Below are 11,907 nucleotides of genomic sequence, written 5' to 3' on the forward strand. Positions count from 1 at the left end.
ACCCAGCTGTCGGCCTCTCCACGTACAGTCCACTTCAGATGCATGTCGGTCGTTGACCACGTTGACCAGGCCGCGCCGAGAGCACTAGGGCGGTGGACGACAGCGAGGCCTAGGAAGGGAACGACACGGAGGCAGGGAAGACTCGACAGTTGTTTCCCACGCGGAGGGGAGTTCGACTGTACGAGGGTTTACTGGTTCATCTGCCGTCGCCGGAGAATAACAGTAGGTGTGGGTGAGTAGAGGGATGGCTAGGCCAGCGATGGGAGTATGGTGGGGCGGTGAGGCCTACGCGGCAGCAGAGCCGGCCGCGGGGAGGAGGGAGCAGGCAGTCCCGCCGGCGCTTGTTTGAGCGGCTGGAGCAGGAAGAGCAGAGATTGAAGAAGCACGACGGCCGTTGGATGGCCATCCAACAGCCACTGCTTGTGCGTCAACCTTTTTTTAGGAAAGCCTCAAATCTGTGGAAAACAGCATACAACCCATCTACCATTATTTCTAATAATTTACAGCCCATTTGCTAATTATTAAGGTTTTTTTGGAGCCCATATTCTTTTTGTTAGCATTACAGCCCATATTGTGGCCATAGTTAAAAAATTATACGAAATTTTGCATATTTCGGTGCGGTTTGAACTGTTTTTAATCCCGAAATTTCGACTCACATTCAAACTGATTTTAAAAATAAATGTATATCAATATAAAATCCAACAAATTCTCCACGCATAAAAATTAATGTAATTTAAAATCTCGAAATAAAAAAAAGATATTTGAAACTAATTGCCGGTTTGATGTGTTTTAAAAATGTACAACGCATTTCTCATTACTGATGGGCCATTTTCTCGGCCAGCCGAATGAAAGCTCTGCTCGTCTTGAAAGATTTGCAGCCCAACAGGCCTGACAAAGCGACTTACTTGGCAAATCACAAAAAACTGGGCTGTGGCCGTGGACCCAGCTGTCAACCTCTCCACGTACAGTACTCTTCCGATGGAAGTCGTTCCTTGACCACGTTGACCACGCTGCGCGGAGAGCACCACGGCGGTGGACGACGGCGAGGCCTAGGAAGGGGATGACGCAGAGCCGGAGAAGACGCGGCAGTGGAAGCCCGCACGGAGAGGAGTACGAGGGTTCACTGGTTCGGCTGCGGTGTGAGGCTGCCGTCGCCGCAGGGCCTGGCCAGCGGTGGGAATAGTAGGGGGCGGTGAGGCCTCCGCGGCAGCACAGCCGGCCACGGGAGGCAGGAGCATGCGGCACGACCGGCGCTGCTTTCGGTGGCTGGAGCAAGAAGACCAGAGGTTGAAGAAGCACTACGGCCGTTGGATGGACATCGTACGGTCACTGGAGCTAGAATCGTTCATATTGACTAAGTTGACAAAGCCCTTCGTCCCCGTCAACTTAGTAGGCCCACAAGTCAGCCTCCCACCAAGGTGGGTCCCAGCTAGCCGGGGCAGTATTCATTTTTTGTGCGTAATAAGGAGGCACTTCCGGTGGGTCCAAGCTGACAGCGGGGGGAACATTTTTTTCACGAAATATGGTGGCCTATCAGGTGGGTCCCAGCAGTCAGGGGGCAAACATTTTTTCCGCAAAATACAGTGGCCCGTCCAGTGGGTCCCTGCTGTCAGTTGGAGGAATCATTATTTTCCGTGTAATAAGGAGGCACTTGCTGCGGACGTGGACCCAACTGAGACTCTCCACGTACAGTATACTTCCGATGGAAGTCGTTCCTTGACCACGTTGACCTCGCCGCGTTTCGTTGCATGCATGCGTCCATGGGCGTGGTGCGTCCCCACTGTCAGCCTCTCACGTACAGTCATCTTCCGATGACTCTCGGTTGTTGACCACGTTGACCACACCATGCCGAGCGCACCCAGACTGGAACGACCCGGAGATGGGGAAGACGGGGCAGTGGAGTCACAGATGGAGAGGAGTGGGAAACTTCACTGGTTTGGGTGCGCGGCAGCACAGCCACGGTGCCGCCCACGGGAGACAGGAGCAAGAACAGAGGTTGAAGAAGGAGCACGGCTATTGGATTAACATCCAACGGTCCAGCTGCTAGAATCATTTGTTGATTAAGTTGACAAAGCCGTGCATACACGTCCGCTTAGTAGGCCCACAAGTCAGTCACCAAATCTGACGGGTCCCAGATGTCAACGGGATGAATAATTTTTTTCGCAAAATAAGGAGGCACTTCCTTCCGTGCGAAGATACAGCCGGTGGGTCCTAGCTATCAGGTGGAGGAATCATTTTTTTCAGCTTAATAAGGAGGAACTTTCCTTGCGTGCGACCATGGACCTCGTGGGTCCCAGCCGTCAGGCTCTCCACGTACAGTCCTCTTCCGATGACTCTCGTTTGTTGACCACGCCGCACCGAACGCAGCGAGGCGATGGACGACGGCGAGGCCCCGGACGGGAACGCCTCGGAGATGGGAAAATGCGGCAGTGGAGTCGCAGATTGAGAGGAGGAGAAGGGTTATAACTGGTTCTGTTGCGGCGTGGGGCTGTAGTCTGTGGAGAATAACAGGAGGTGTCGAGGGGTGGAGGGATAGCCTGGCTGGCGGTGGGGTAGCGCTTCGCAGCGATGCGTGCTAAGCAGAGCCCCTAGCCGCCGGAGGCCGGACCAGGCGGTCCCGGTGACGCTGGAGGAAGAAGACGAGAGATTGAAGGTGCATGCCGGCTGTTGGATATAAATCCAATGGCTGTGGATGACACAATCATTTGTTGACCAAGTTGACAACGCCCTGCGTAGGCTTCGACCTATTGGCCCACATGTCAGCCTGCAAAAATGTGGCATATATTTAACCCATGTTTTCTAGAATGTACAGTCCATTTGCTGGGCTGGGTGAACAAATAATTTCACGCCAATCAGGCCCATTTATATTTTCTAAGAAATCCCAGCCCATTTGCACTTCCTTGAAATACACGTATTAGGTGGGCTCGTTATATATATAATGTTATGTTAGAAGGAGCAATTAATATCAAAGAATAAACCGGAGAGGCACAGTATATATATATATATAATTAAGAAATTAGCGAGTTATTGCTCAAAATAAAAATGAGCGCGTTATATTAAATTGGTCCTTAAAATCTTCGCAAGATTTTGTACGCAATCACCAGGATTTTCCTTGCCTGTGAGTCAAAAACAACCAGGATTTTCCTTGCCAACTTCCGTTAAACATTTACTTTTATAAGTTAATAACACGTGGGGTATTTTTATAATGTATATATAAGTCTCTATAAAATATACAATAATAGTAATAATGTAAATAAATATAATGTGGTTAGAAGGGAAAACATAAATTGGACACATCATTACTTTTATAAGAGACCTGCGTTTTATACCCCACAGTAGGCATACTAACAAGTTCACACACAAATACAACAGAAAAGGTAAACATTCATATCAAACTCAGGTTCACAAGACACGTTCATATTCATAGCCAACATTCACTATCAACAACTCAAAAGATTCATATATACACAAGCTCAGCATATCTATGCATCCAAATGATTGATAGATCACACGACAATATTCATACATAATTCACAAAAAGATTCAGATATACACATGTTCAGTATGTTTATGCATCCAAATGATTGAGATCACAGCCAATATGATCCATGGACGAACTTTAATTACCTAGGGTACAGACTGGTAAATGGTGTTCAATCGGAGGTACTTCTTGCTAAAATTAGTTCTTGTACGAGTAAACTTTCGAGTACATAAGAGGCAGCACAGACAATCTGAACTTTGCTTGTAGGTTTATCCTCAAATAGTGGCCTCGTGCCGAGGGAGGTTTGAGCAACTTGGCCACTACTTTCATCCAACTAGTTTACTGGCTCATCTTGGTCCTGTATCTTGCCAAAATTCTACATTGCAGACGAGAAAGGAGGCGGTTGAGAAAATGAACACCCAAATTTTTTGTGCAGTTCAACTGAAATGGAGCATCCTTGGCATGCAGACTGATTAAGTGCCAGATGAATATACGCGTCAACCAACTTGTCTGGAATCTTTAGACTCCATGCCATATAGTTCGCTACCATATGTGCCGATAACCAAAAGGCACAAGTTGGGACCAAAGACTGGACTGTGTTTTTCTAGGCTATGCACCAAGCAATATTGTTGGCGTTCACTCTCGTAATACTTGGAGTTTGACAATTGGTTGACGCCGGTTGATACTCGAATGAATATAGGCACTTCTTGTCAACATTGATGCTTGTCTGAGTGAACTTTGGAGTACATAGCAGCAACATAAGTACCTGTCCATCTGATCATTTTGTGCAGTTCTACTAAAATCACCCGATGTAATGATTTTCCTGCGAGTTCAGGCTCCAAATTACTCCTTTATGAAATCGGCAAATAGTAGCACAATACCAAATTACCAATACATATGACAGGCACAATAATCAGGATAAAGACCAGTACCAACCTGTGTGAGGTAGCATATCAATTACTATTTCCTTTGACTGGAAGCCGAGATAAGCCAAGCGACTGACAGCAAAGGAAGAAAGCAAGCAGAGATTAGCGCCTGATAGGAAAGGACGGAAGCTGTCGAGGCAATGAAGCACCCAAAGTTTTTGTGCAGTTCCACCAAAATCGAGCATCCCTGTTGGCACATATATTGAGAGAGTGAGATTACTGTAATAGTGGGACTAGTTGATGAAATATACACTAACAAATAGAAGCACCCTCATTATCTTAATGGGTAAAGTTAGCAACATAGTAGTCTTGCTTAAAGAGAGGTATTAGTTTATTTAATCAGTGCCAATTAGCTCAACTCAACACTCAAAGCATTGCCATTTATCATAGGTTGCAAAACTTTAACGTGCAAAGATAAAGGAGTTTCTCATGACAGTAGCACGATACAAATAGAGATGACAACAAACTAATATGTATGAAGGCCTTAGGCCCGTACCAACCTGAGAAAAAAGCTTATTCATGTAGTCCCATAAGAGATGATAAAGCACTCACTGAAATCACACAATAGTATATATTTTTGTGCACTTCAAATGTATGGTTGAAATCACTCTTGTTTACCAGTGCTGAGATTATATCGAAAGATTATCAAGAACTTCCAGCAGAGTTAAAGCACTGGCTGGGATACAGTTCATTGTATTGTCTTGTGTAGTTCCACTAAAATGTATGATTGGCACAACATGATCCCTGTTTGCACAAGTAGGAACAAGGTGAAACCTTCATTAGCTTAGTGAGAAAGGATAGGAAGACATTAGCATATTACTCAAACAGTAGCATCAAATTCATGATGGAGAATACGCAAAACATTGCCTCATTGAACCAATGGCAATAAATTGACATGCAAAACAATAGCACTATTATGTCATGACACTAATAATATTCCCTCCCTGCTCCACCACATGATTCACCTCCATAGACAAACATACACACGTACATGATTCAGCATAGGGTCCTACTAAAGATTTGTTTAACTCCAACAGGAAAATTAGGCAGTAATAAATTAGTGGTACTTAAGTACTCCTAATTAATTAAGTGAGACAGCAGAAGTGGAAGGGCTCCCTGGAGGATCGTCTCACATGTAAGGTAGTCGTTGCCGGAGCTCTTGAATGGCCTCGACTGAGGCCTCTGGCTTCAGCAAGATCGCCTTGGCACTGTTTATTCTTCTTCTTCTTCCTCTTCATGCTCTGTTTCTCTTTCTCCTCGCCAGTTGGTGAAACCAAGTACATGATTGGCCTTCTAATTCAGAATTGGTTTTGTCAGTGAGGGAGTACAAGTGTACTAGTAAAAAATAGCATTATTTTCTCATGGCAGTCGGAAAATAGAGATGAACACATGCATTAAATATCATTCTTACCTAAAGGAAGGTTACGGCGCCAATATGGATGATGAGGATTGGAACACAGATCTCCCTTTGTGCAGTTCCACCAAAATGAACCAACTGTTCCATTCTGACATTCCAGTTAAACAGCACAAAAGTCACTTCATTTAAGAAGAGTTTTGTGCAGTGCACCAAAAGGTCACAACAGCAACCAGGTGAATTGGATATCCCTGTTTGCACAAAAAGGCACAGAGGAAACAGTCAGAGTCTCAAACAATTACAGGCAAAAACATTTGGCTAAACTTGTCATGGCTTATAACAGTGGCATGGCTTCATTTTTACCAGGGACATTAGATTAAGAACAGCTAAGGCTGCGTTCGGTTCACAGGTTTGCTGCAGGATTTTCGTAGGAACACAATTCCTACGGTATTCTTTCCCTTCCAACCGTTCGGAACACGGGAAAGGTGAATAGTGTTTCATAGGGAAGCTGGTCTAGTAGTACTGATTCCATAGGATTAGAAACATCCACGCGCTGCTCATTTTTTGGGCAGAAGCCCGAGGCAGGCGCTCGCTGCCATGCGTTAGACAGGTTGCTGTGCTGTGTTGCCGGAATAAAAAAAATCAACCTATGTGTGGTACGTGAGGTGAGGACAAGAGTACTCATTGTGCAACTGAATAAACAAATAGCATCTCATACTGCCAAGCATGCTACTCTAAAAAAACAAATCTGTACATTTCGTAGTCCATCCGAACACATTCTCTTGAGAGTTTCCTCCGGTTCGCTGTTCCATAGTTTTATACCTACATTCCTTTCCTATTCCTCTATTTTCATCAAGACCTATGTTTTCTGCCCCTTTATTCCGAACGGAGCCTACATATTTGGTATAAGGGCATGGGACAGTGGGTGCACCAGCAGTCCAGCACCATGTACGTAAACAGGGGCATAAAGTGGTGATTCATAGTTTGTTGCCCCGAGAAACAAACATCCAAGAAACATATCTGGGTTGGTCCCATTTTTGTTCACTCTAGCCACCTACTCCTGTGTGTGGATATCAAATCTAGTCCTGGTCATACCACTGTGTACAGCGTTACCCCTATATTTCCCTTTTCGACCAAGAGACCAGTTGGATGACCAGTCTGTACTACTTTCACCCCCTTTCCTTCCTGTTTGTACCAAGTCCGATGTACATACTAAATTCCCCCACCCCCACTTTATTTCTTGTTTGAACCAAGTACTCCCTCCGTCCGGAATTACTTGTCATCAAAATGGATGTGTCTAGAACTAAAATACATCTAGATACATCCATTTCAATGACAAGTATTTTCGGACGGAGGGAGTACAAGATTCGACTCCATGAAGTAGCTTTACCTCTAACAATAGAAGAAAACAATGTGACGTTGGACCATCCGATCGAGAGGGGCTGAGAGGTAGAAAATGATGCACATGCAGCGACATAGCGAGCTGGGGAAGTAGAGCTAAGGCGGTTTCGAACGAAGATATACCTGAAGGTCATCGGGATGTGGATAGGTGGGCGGCGGGAGGCCGGATCCGCCCACAGGCAACGACGAAGGGATCAGAGGACCTCCCGCGCCGGCGCTCGGCCAGAGATAACGGTGCGGCCGGCAGTGGGTCTCCTCCCTCGCTGTCGACGACGGCCTAAACGCTGCCCCTCCTCCCCTTCACCGGCGGAGGGGGGATACGTCCGGATCTGTAACCAGCGGTGAGGATAGAAAGCCAGTGTTTTTTGAAGGGAGAAAGACAATGTTACTACCCCTATCTTGTTTAGATCTGGACAGGATGAGAGTGTGTGAATAGAGCAACCCTAGCAAGCAAGCGTAGAGGCTCCGGCCTATATATACGTAGTGGGGTAGTTTTGCTTTTTCACTCCATCAAAACAATCGTTTAAAATTGTGTACTACTACATGCCAGGTCGCGGTTTTTTTTAGTTGTTGATTGTTTTTTGAGATAGCTACCCGCTTGTTCCAAGTGGTGTTACGGTGTGCCAGGTCGCACTTTGCATCGTTCAAGTCTGGTACTACAAGTCCCTCCATTAAATGAACAACCACCCCCTCGTAAAAATTGTGAACAAGCCCACGGCTAAAATTAGCGGAAACGTGGGTTGCCCCAACATGCATTATTATTTATATTTTCTACTCCCTCTGTTCCTAAATATTAGTCTTTTTTATAAGCCACACCTAAGACAAGAATTTTTTTATTAGCAGTGAACCCCACATGTCATAGACACAAAAATTGTGGCAAGATTCCCTTAGGCAAGCCAAAGTGTGTCTAACAATTCGAGCAACTCAGGTTAGGCAAGTGTGGCATAATGTGGCAACATAAGACAAACATAGTCACAATCCAAACATCCCCGTAATTTTTTGTGACATGCATGAAAATTTAGTTAGTTAAATTTATAGTCAAAATTTGGCAAGGTGCATCAAATCAACACATGCAAGTATCAAAAGGAAAGTCACAGCATGCATGCATGCATTGTACTCCCTCCGTTTCCAAATATAAGTCTTTTTAGAGATTGCAACAAGTGACTACATACGAAGCAGAATATGTGTTCTCCTACATACGAAGTAGCCCATTTGAAATGTGTAAAAAGACTTATATCGAGTGCAGTGCTTTGATGTGTCGCGTCAACTCGTACAAGACCGAGAAATTTGATTACTACAACACGCTCTCCCTCGCGGACTGAGCTCCGGTGCCTTAACTGCACCTGCCTTTGGCTGCATGACAGGAGGGCCAACCACCTGTTGGGCCCACCTGTCATAGACGCAAAGGCAGGAGCAGTAAGTAGAAGCTTTCGCTACACGCTATCCCTCCCGCACGAGGTTGACGGACATGCAGCAGTGGATACGATACTGTAGATGTAGGAGTAACACCATTGTTCGTCTTCTCGAAGAGGCGAAGAGCCAAGCACAACCCGAACGTGGCAGTTGCGAACGCTCGCGTGGTGCGGTTCCTTGGAGTACTAGCCAGGCTCTTGCATGAGAAAAAATTGCTATTGTTTAACAATTAAACTCCATTATCCATTGGTTGATACTCATTCTGCATAGGTCCGCGCGCTTAGCACCGTTTCCTCCTGGGTTCACCAATGTTTATTTGCTAATTAATAGCATTGCATGCAATGAACTAGCCATTGCAAGTCATTAAAAGCATGCACACCTCTCATCTCTTATTGGTTGATATGTCAAGAAACAAGAAAGAAGGTAGAAGTTAATGCACCGCGCCTAAGTGTTTTGGGACTATTTGGTTTTCGCAAGATGACTTACACACCTAGACGGAGGGAGTAGTATAGCCCTATAAACCGGAAAGGAGTATTTGCCTTTCTAGAGATTTCAACAAGTGACTAGACTACACCGTGTGCAGTACTCCCTCCCTTCCGGTTTATAGGGCTCAAATCTCAAATCTCATGAACCAAGGCATTTTGCGATTGGAGGAATGTATCTCGTACTTTACAAAACTACCCTAATTAAACTCATGCATTAATTACGTAGTTCTCTCGTTTTCCTCTCCGCCTTGGTCGCGGTGCACAATATTGAGCACTCCTATATGACTAGCCGCTCTATCTACATGCGGGACATTTCAAAGCATCCGGGCCCGCGTGCCATCCACCAAATCACAGCGAGGTGCTACAGTCGAGACTCACCTGTCACCCCGGTGTGGCCGTCATGACCCGTCATATCACAAAACCCACACCTTTACCAGCAGTGGTAAGGTGGCCTCCAAGTTGGACTGGACGAAGCAACCATCATTTCACTGGAACGCTCGTTCAAGCCCTTTCTTCCCTTTCTTGAAGAAAACCTCACTCCAGGCTACTCACTTCTGCCATTTTTCTTCTGTACCGACGAAGGAAAGGTGGGCGAATCAGTTATGCTGCTATATTTTCATTCCAAGAATCTTCTTTTTGCGAAGCACCGACCGATTCTCACATCCTATTCTTTTCCAGTTTTCGTTGCGATTGTGGTTTCCTTTCGATTGCTTTTTGTTTGTCAGTTCATTGATGGATCCTGGAGCACTAGGCAAAGAGTTGCCGGCGGACAACCCACTGGAGACAGCGATCTCCAGGAAGCGAGCACCGACCAACGAGTTGACCATGTTGGCGGGCCAACCCATGGAGACGAAAAACTCCAAGAAACAAGCACTGGCCAAAGAGTTGAGGACGTTGGCGGACGAACTCCTCAAAGAAAGTTGGAAGAACAGCAAGGGCCCCACCGTGCCTACCCCAGGAACTCTGATTGCCACCTATGTGAGGCTCAAGACCGAGTTTGAGGAGATAGTCGCCGTTGAGAAGCAGTATTCCCCTGGCAAGGTGATGGCCCCCATCGAGGACGAGGAGATGGCCCCCGGAGGGATGAGATCCCCCGGTGAGCTGCAAAAGGTAAAAAATAATGGCTTATTACCATAGTTGTGGTTTTTGATTATTTGCAATGTGCTTGCTAATATGTTAGGGTTGTGCAGGTGCCGGTGGACGTCCTTGATGATTCCGATGTCGTGGCCCGTCCTGTTGGCATCGCCCCGGAGATCGATTCCGATGCCGCTGTCCATCCTGTTGACATCGCCCCAGAGATCGATTCCGATGTCGATGGTCAGTCCTGTGGACATCGCCCCAGAAATCGATTCCCATGCCGCTTTCCGTGCTGTGGTCATTGCTCGAGAGATCGATGACAAGAAATAGTTGGTCGCGCTAATCCTTCAGGGTAGTTTGCATTGCCCTGTGTTTAATTACCAGAACGATGCGTGTTATCAAACCATCTTACGGCTAGTGCACTGTCTTGTGTGGGCGGATCTTGCTACTTTTGTTTGATAGTGAATCATGCGATGAATCATGCGAACCCTCTCCGAGTTATGGAAACAGATGTATCCTCACCAGCTTTTGATGTAATATATGGCATGCTTAGATGTAAGTTTGAACTGTTTATCATATCAGCAGGGCTTGTTTGATGATTCTTGGTGTTAGTAGGCTAGCTACTGTGCGAGCTATAGTACTTGCAAAACACTCTCCGAAGAGAAACGTTGGGGCTGATGAGCTCGTGGTACGCTTATACTTATCCCTCGTCGATCGACCAATAGCCCTAGCTCCTAAAATTGTAGGCTTAGCGATTGATCAGACAATAGTCGACATACATTCAGGCCTCATTTGGTTCATAGGGTAGGAAAATCATAGCAAAAGTACAGAGAACGTGCAACACAAAGTCATAGCAGTGCAGAGACGTACTCCATCCGTTCCAAAATAGATGACCTAGGCGGGCTAGTTTGGCCTAGTGGGTTTCAGTGATATGACGTGGTACATTGCCGTTCAGTCTTCGCGTGTGGTAGCAGTATTGCGGGTACAGTAAGTTTTCTTGAAGAAGCAGAATTCAACAAAGTCATGATGGTTCCTTCGTTCGAACAGCTTACAGTGGGAAAGGTTGGGCTTGCGATACGACCGGGGTAGACCAGGATAATTTTGTGCATGGCAGGTGGACCAGGATGGTCGACGTCCCACATGTCGGCGAATGAAAGTATTGTTTCCGATATAGAGGACGAGCAACGAGTATTCATTGTTTATTTTTGATGAAAGCTATTGTCTCCATTGTTACGACGGAGGAGTGTGAAACACGGCAGCCCAGTGAACTTGGCATGTGCACCACTCCCTCCTTCCTCATGTAATGCCGAGGTTACAGCTTTTTCTCACTTTCTCTCTATCTATTTCCTCTCAAATGTTTTTTACCTTTCTTTTTTAAGACACAATTTTTTTTATCCCTTTTTTAGAATTATTTTTTATACCTAGGAGCACGTGTAGAGACGGGCTCTTGCAGAGCCCACTCCTTGACTTTGTCAATGCCTCTCTCTCCTCCACATAAGGAGTACTACTTGCTATGCATGCATGCGGCGGGCAACTGGTGTCTTGAGGGGCCAGGGCGGTGAGAGCGGACTCCGGAAGCGGTCTGGACTCCAGCATGGCCCACCTCACATTATCACCATATATTTCTTGGAGTCCGTGCGCGGCGGGCGGGCGATCTCTTCTCCCTCCCCCGTTTCTCTCTTCTCAGCCGACGCCCGTCGAGCGATTAGATTTCGGCTATCGACGGTTTATTCAATTACGGTCCCACATGTCAGTGAAATTGCAAGACAA

Source organism: Triticum aestivum, chromosome 7D (genome assembly GCF_018294505.1).
Source record: "Triticum aestivum cultivar Chinese Spring chromosome 7D, IWGSC CS RefSeq v2.1, whole genome shotgun sequence".
Lineage (NCBI taxonomy): Eukaryota > Viridiplantae > Streptophyta > Magnoliopsida > Poales > Poaceae > Triticum > Triticum aestivum.